Here is a 6,951-nt window from a genome sequence, read left to right as displayed (position 1 = left end):
ATGAGATTGGATAATAAGAGCAAAGTGTTGAAGACCACAAAGGAGGAGGTAAGTAATAATTATATAGTCGTTCTGCAAAAAAGAAAAAAGAAAAATAATAATGATGTAGTCGTTAAAACTATAGTAACTGTTTTTTGATTGGTTTTTTTGAATTGGTGTTTATGTGTGTGTGATCATGCCTCTGTTGTAAATCACATACACACTCCCACCAAACATTCAATCTCCTATGCCCACTATTTGCAAATCTAAAATTCATTTTCTTCTAGATCATAACCAATAAGTGTTATTTATCTATAATCAACATAAACTGAATTTTTTTTTTTTTTAAAAATTTGGTGGTGATCGTTTTTGGTATAATATGTTATTGGTTATAAATAGGACTGTTTTGATTTTTGGACATGTAATTCCACATTAACTAGTAACCAGTAAGTGTTATGCCTATATTTGATTCTTCTTATTCATTTATGTCTTAATGTGATATATCAATATGGATCTTGCAGATTTCATTGATTTTGGGTATTTGGACTAATCTGACGTAACTCATTTATGCTGTTCTTTTGGGCATGTAGCTGGTGAATGACAGAAATTGAGGACCTGGTTTTTTGAGTAATCACTGTGAGAGAGAAGAAGAATTTAAAAGTATCTTTTGTGGATATTTGAGGGTGGCTTTGGCTGGATAATAAGAGCAAGGCGTTGAAGTGGACAAAATTTTTGAAGACTACAAATGAGGATGTAAGTAACATTCCCCTTTTACTTGTGTGAGAATAATTATATAGTCATTCAGCAAAAAAGAAAAAAAGAAAAGTATTGATGATATAGTCATTAAAACTATAGTAATTGTTTATTGATTGGTTTTAATTACATTTTCTTCTTTCTAGATATTCATAACGGTTATTTATCTATAATCACCATAAACTGATTTATTTTATTTTATTTTATTTTTTTTTTTTTTTTGAGAAGCAAAAAATGGGGGTCTTTATGGTCATATTACACCCCCAGGCAGGGAGCTAGTGGCCTCGGTCAGGGAGTCCGTAGTCGGTACCCGTTCTGTACCCTCTGTGTGGGAGTCACCTCACATTTTGTGAGTACACCTCACCACTAAGTTTACCCACCAACAAAAGCTTGCGGGCAGCAAGACTCGAACCTAGGTGTGTTGCACGAAACGTCCGAGCCTTACCCACTTAGCCAAGCCCTCATTGGCTATTTTATTTTTTATTTGGTTGTGATCCTTTTTGGTCTAATATGTTCTCGGTTATAAATAAGAGTCTTGATTTTTGGGCGTGTAGTTCCACACTAACTAGAATCCAGCTAATGCAATGCCTTTAGTTGATTCTTCTTATTCATTTACGACTTAATATGATATATCAATATGGATCTTGAGGATTTCATTGATTTTGGGTATTAGACTAATCCAACATAACTCATTATATGCCATACTTTTAGGCATTAGCTGGTGGATGACAAAAATTGTGGACCTGGTTTTATGAGTAATCACTGTGAGAGAGGAGGAATTTAAAAGCCTTTTTTATGGATGTTTAAGGGTGGCTTTGGCTCTCTCTCTTTTGCTTCATTTCTTCACTCTTGCCTCCAAATTAAAACAAATAAACCCTCCCTCCTACCATCTCCATTGCCACACTCTTCGTGTTCGTGTTTTTTACTTATTCCAAATCCTCTTATTGTATTTAATATGATCCTAATTTTGAATCCATGTTTTCATCATACATAGCATATTACTTGATCATAGCAGTGAAGTGAAATTAAATGGTGGAAGAGCTTGGCATAAAGATGATCTTCATATCTTATTGACAACTTCTAGTCCCCACAATATTGTTTCTATTTTAGTTGGAAATTATGCAAGTAGGTAGATCTTAAACCCATTTAATCATTATGAATATTTGAATCTTAATAGTTGTTAATTCAATTTTTTTTAATGAAAATTATGACATACAAGTGAAGTGAATATTGATTCTTATTGAATTAATCACTTATTTTTGTGATAATGTTTGACTAGTTTCAATGAAATTGCGCGGTTTGATTGTTGGTAAAACAATGTACTTATTTCACATATGAATGAACAGAATGATTATCCCAAATATGTTCAGTAAAACAATCCCATCACTGTTTCTCCGTGTCTAACTGCAATGAACTTATGAGATTGTCTATAACACCTGGCTAGAACTCAAATTCTATAACACTTAATGCCCTGCTAGTTTATAAAATCTTTAACACTACATGGGGATGATATGTTGGGTGTTTTTTACTAGAGAGGATGTTGAACTTGTAAGGAAGGTTTTGAGGAAGTATGGGAGTGGGATTTGTTTGGGTTAGTGATTTGCCCATTACAAGCCAGCCTTGTATTGAGCAGCAAGCAGACTGTTTGAACTCCAAAAAGGTTGAGAAACAATGTGTTGGCTAAGGATGAAGTAGAAAGTTAGAAACGCCATTGGCTATTAATGGTATTATAAAGTTTGGTCTTTAATATTTAAATCTTTCAATTGTAACTTCTTCCACTGTTCTCTTTGGCCATGTATACTTAAAAGTTACATCTGAACAAATGTTAGGAATCCATAAATGACCACCATTAGTCAATCTAGGGTGCTACATGGGGCATAGCCATCCGGCAGCTAAGAACCTAGTCAATTAGTATTCTCATTAATGGTCTTAAATCTTTCTTACACATTTCTTAATCAAATCAGCCAATTTATAAAGGAAAGTTAAATTAGCTTCACCTAAATCTTTCGGCCAATTTTTAGCTACACAAGGATGTGAGTTTGTATATCTCAAAAATCAAGGTATGGGTGCTAGGGTGTTTTCTCTTGCTTCAGTGTTAAATGTGTTGATTGTCGTGCTTGGAAATTGTGAGCAGATCACCTATGAAAGTTAGTAGAGGAAGAACCTGGAGAGGAGTGTTTGTGCAGTAACAAATTCAACTTTAGGGCTTGGCTTTGTAGATGGCATTATGCATACCTGTAAGTACTTTTTTCTAATCTTTTCATGTTTGATCATCAATGACTGGTTATAGGGTTTATCATTATAGTGACAGGTTATGGTTTCAAATATAACAAAAAAAATTTGTTTTTACAAATTACAAGTGCATGCTTTTGTTAAATTTCAATTTTTTGATCATTAATCACCTAAGTTAATATTGCATGTGAAAGAAATGCTAGGGTGTTAATAATGTTCAACCAGCTAGTCCTACATGGATGCTTTTGTTCATCATACCTTGGTGATTCTCCGAATAGATCTGGAGGCTTTTAGGCTTTAGCTACATGATGACATGTGAAATTACAATATCTGTTGGCACACTTGATGCACTTTTTGTACTATTGGGAGCCATGGTTTCTAAGCTTTTCACTAATTGGACAATTTATGCACATAAGGTAACATTTTCTTTTTGCTCTATGTCTTCGGCTAGTGACAGTGACAGTCTGAGTCTAAAAGCTAAAGTTTTATCAGATTAACTTAAACTTATATACTCTTAATTTGTGAGAATAGGTCCTGAGTCCAAAATATTTAGTGTGCAGCACTTGTGATTCTCGTGCTCATTATAGCCACAAATTTGCCCCTTGGATTTCTACCTTATGTGGACAATTAAGCTCATATTGAAGGATACTTGTCAGGATTTCCCCTTGGCTTTGATATGTAAGACACAAATAAATTCCTCAAGATATGAAATAAAGCAGAAATCTAGGCACAAGTATTATCAATACCTTTTATAGGATTACAACTTTAGTCCCCTTAATTCATGGGTAATTAACTTGAACTTTCTTTGCATTCTGAACTTCTAGTTTATCTACTATGGAAATGTAATCTAGCCTTGACTAAGCTTTTTCTTTTCTTTTGTTTTATCTACCCTAAAGAAATTGGCAGATATGCATATGGATGTATTGAGTTATTTCATGGTCAAAAGCTATGTAGCTGTATAGTCTGCTTTTTTAGAGCATCAATCAGCTGAATGATTATGTCAGTCTATTTTCCTATTCTTCAAGCTTCGCAAGTATAACAAAACTACTCTTGTATTGATGTTTACTGTGACAAAGGATCTTGGCAGTTTACGCCTCCTATTGTTGGCTTTTGAAGCTGGCCAACTTGCTGATTTTTAAGCCATTTCTTTTATGCTCATGGCCTGGGTCCCTAAACATTAGTAATGCACAATGGAATTATGCAAAAACTTAGGACTGAAGTACTAAAGCAACACATTAAAATATATAAAAGAAAATCCAGTTGAGGATTGTACATTTTATTTAAATATTTTAATCCAATCTCATAGTATTTTGCACATGCGTCATTTTCATCCTAAGATCCATTGTATTTCAACAAAATTTAGTACAACACAAGGAGTGACATTGATCTACAGCTGTATATAGGCACACCCTGAACATGTATTAACCTCTTTTAAATACCCACAGTCTATAGTTGCTTCATTTAGGCACACCCTGAACGTGTGTTAATGGTCTCTTTTTAGATTTCTACAGTCAATTGCTTCCATGCCCTAGAAACCTTAAGATCCTGAAGATTTGCAATCTCATTACTGAATTGGGAATAATACACATTTTTTAGCCCATTCAGAATCTACAAACCACAAGCTTAATTAACCCAGTAATCATCTAATCAAAAGTAAGAGTTGACATCAAAACAGAACCATTAGTAGAGAAAGTTAATTACAAGTGAAACCAACAGTATGGAAAGGTTTACGTATCTTTTATAACTTTTTAAAACGAAGTCTAACAAGATACACTGCAAAAATTAACACTGAATTATCTGTTTCACATGGAAGAACAACTTGCTAGTACTCAAATTCTATAAAACTTAACGCCCTACTAGTTTATAAAATCTATAACACTACATGGGGATGATATATCGGTGTTTTTGACTAGAGAGCATGTTGAATTTGTAGGGAAGGATTTGATGGAGTATGGGAGTAGGATTTGTCAGGGTTGGTTATTTGACCATTACAAGCCAGCCTACTATTGAGCAGCAAGCAGACAGTTGGAACCTAGTCCAAAAAGGTTGAGAAAAGATGTGTTGGCCAAGGATAAAGCAGAAAATTAGAAAGCCCATTGGCTATTAATGGTACTATAAAGTTTGTTCTTTAATATCTAAACCTTTCAGCTGTAACTTCTTCCACTATTCTCTATTGTCTTGTATACTTATAAGTTTTATTTGAAAAAATGTTGGAAAACCTTAAATGACCATCATTGGTCAATCCAAGGTGCTACGTGGGGCACAACCTTATGGCAGCTAAGAACCTAGTCAATTAGTATTCTCATTAGTGGTCTTATATCTTTCCAACACATTTCTTTTCCATTAATGTTTCTTAATCAAATCAGCCAATTTATAAAGAGAAGTTAAATTAGCTTGACCTAAATTTTGCGATTGAATTAAATTCATGCAGGATTTATAGCATTGTATGCTAATTTTGATGAGGAGTACTTGTGCTTGATTCCCAAGTCACCCGTTTACCTTGAAGGAGCCGGTGGAGAACTTGGAAATAAGCTAGGCCAGGATGTGAGTCTGTATATCTAAAAAATGTATATCTAAAAAATCAAGGTATGGATGCTATGGTGTTTTCTCTTGCTTTGGTGTTAAATGTATTGTTTGTCATGCCTGGCAATTGGGAGTAGATCACCTTTGAAAGTTAGTAGAGGAAGAACGTGAAGAGGACAATTTGTGTAGTAGCTAATTCTAACTTTAAGGCTTAGCTCTGCAGTTGCCATTATGCATACCTGTAAGTACTTCTTTCCAATCTTTTCATGTAACAGCGAAATTTGTTTGAAGTAATTTGTACAAAGTGCATGCTTTTGTGGAATTTCAATTTTCTGATAATTAATCGCCTAAAATATTATTGCAGATGAAAGATGTGCTAGAGTGTTAATAATGTTCAATCAGCCATGGTATATGAATGCTTTTGTTCATCATCCCTTGGTGATTCTCCTAACAGCTCTGGAGGTTAGCTATATGATGACATGTGAAATTAACAATATCAGTTGGCATCATCCCATGGTTTCTGAGCTTCTCGCTAATTGGATAATCTTTGCAAAGAAGGTAACGTTTTCTTTTTACTCATTATATCTTTGGATGGTAAAAGTGACAGTTTGAGACTCAAAGCTAAGTATTTATCAGATTAACCTAAATTTACTTACTCTTAATTTGTGAGAGTAGGTCTTGACTCCTAAATATTCAGTGTGCAGAACTTGTAACTCCCGTGCTCATTATAGCCATAAATTGTCCCCTCAGATTTCTACCTCGTGTGAACAATTTAGCTCAATTTAAAGGATTCCTGTCAGGATTTCCCCTTGGCTTCATTCTTCTAATCCGTCCTCAATTTGGATATGTAAGACACAAATAAATTCCTCAAGGATATGAAATAAAGCAGAAATCTAGGCATAAGTGTCAGTCTATTTGCCTATTCTTCACTATAATCATTACCTGTTATAGGATTACAACATTAGTCCTCTTAATTATTGGGTAATTAACTTTAACTTTTAGTTCAAAAAAAAAAAAAAAAAACTTTAACTTTCTCTGCATTCTCAACTTCTAGTTTAAGTATCTACCATGGAAATATGATCCAACCTTGACTAAGATTTTTTTTTTGTTTTTTTGTTTTATCTAGCCCGAATGAAAAAGAACTCTGAGGAACTGGTCAAAACATACCATGCCTGTCAAGTGCTTGGAGATGCAATTCATACTCACCCAAATGTGCTGCAGGATATGACAACACCATGACCTTTCCACACTTGGGGGCTTGATCTTATAGGGCCTATAAACCCTTCTTCCAATGGTTACATTGTTGGAAAAATCTGGTTTTGTATCTAATACAAAACACACAGCGGAAGCAACAAACACGAATCTACTTCAATCATGAAAGATAACATGTAATCTTGAATTCTAGAATAAAGAATAGAAAGCGTACCTTGGTGCAGTGAAATTCAAAACAAAACTTGAGAATTA

At 34.1% G+C, this 6,951-nt stretch overlaps 1 non-coding gene across 1 annotated transcript; it reads left to right on the top strand.

Annotated features, from left to right (window-relative positions):
• Nucleotides 1–6,951, top strand: LOC111985993 (uncharacterized). Its single transcript, XR_010626894.1, has 7 exons — nucleotides 1–48; nucleotides 570–732; nucleotides 2,867–2,969; nucleotides 4,898–5,073; nucleotides 5,396–5,728; nucleotides 5,852–6,045; nucleotides 6,614–6,951. It is a non-coding gene; the product is annotated as an uncharacterized LOC111985993 (transcript).

This window comes from Quercus suber, unplaced genomic scaffold (assembly GCF_002906115.3).
Source record: "Quercus suber isolate HL8 unplaced genomic scaffold, Cork oak 2.0 scaffold_907, whole genome shotgun sequence".
Lineage (NCBI taxonomy): Eukaryota > Viridiplantae > Streptophyta > Magnoliopsida > Fagales > Fagaceae > Quercus > Quercus suber.
Note: the sequence above shows the minus strand (reverse complement) of the source record. Positions and strands in the feature narration are given on the sequence as shown.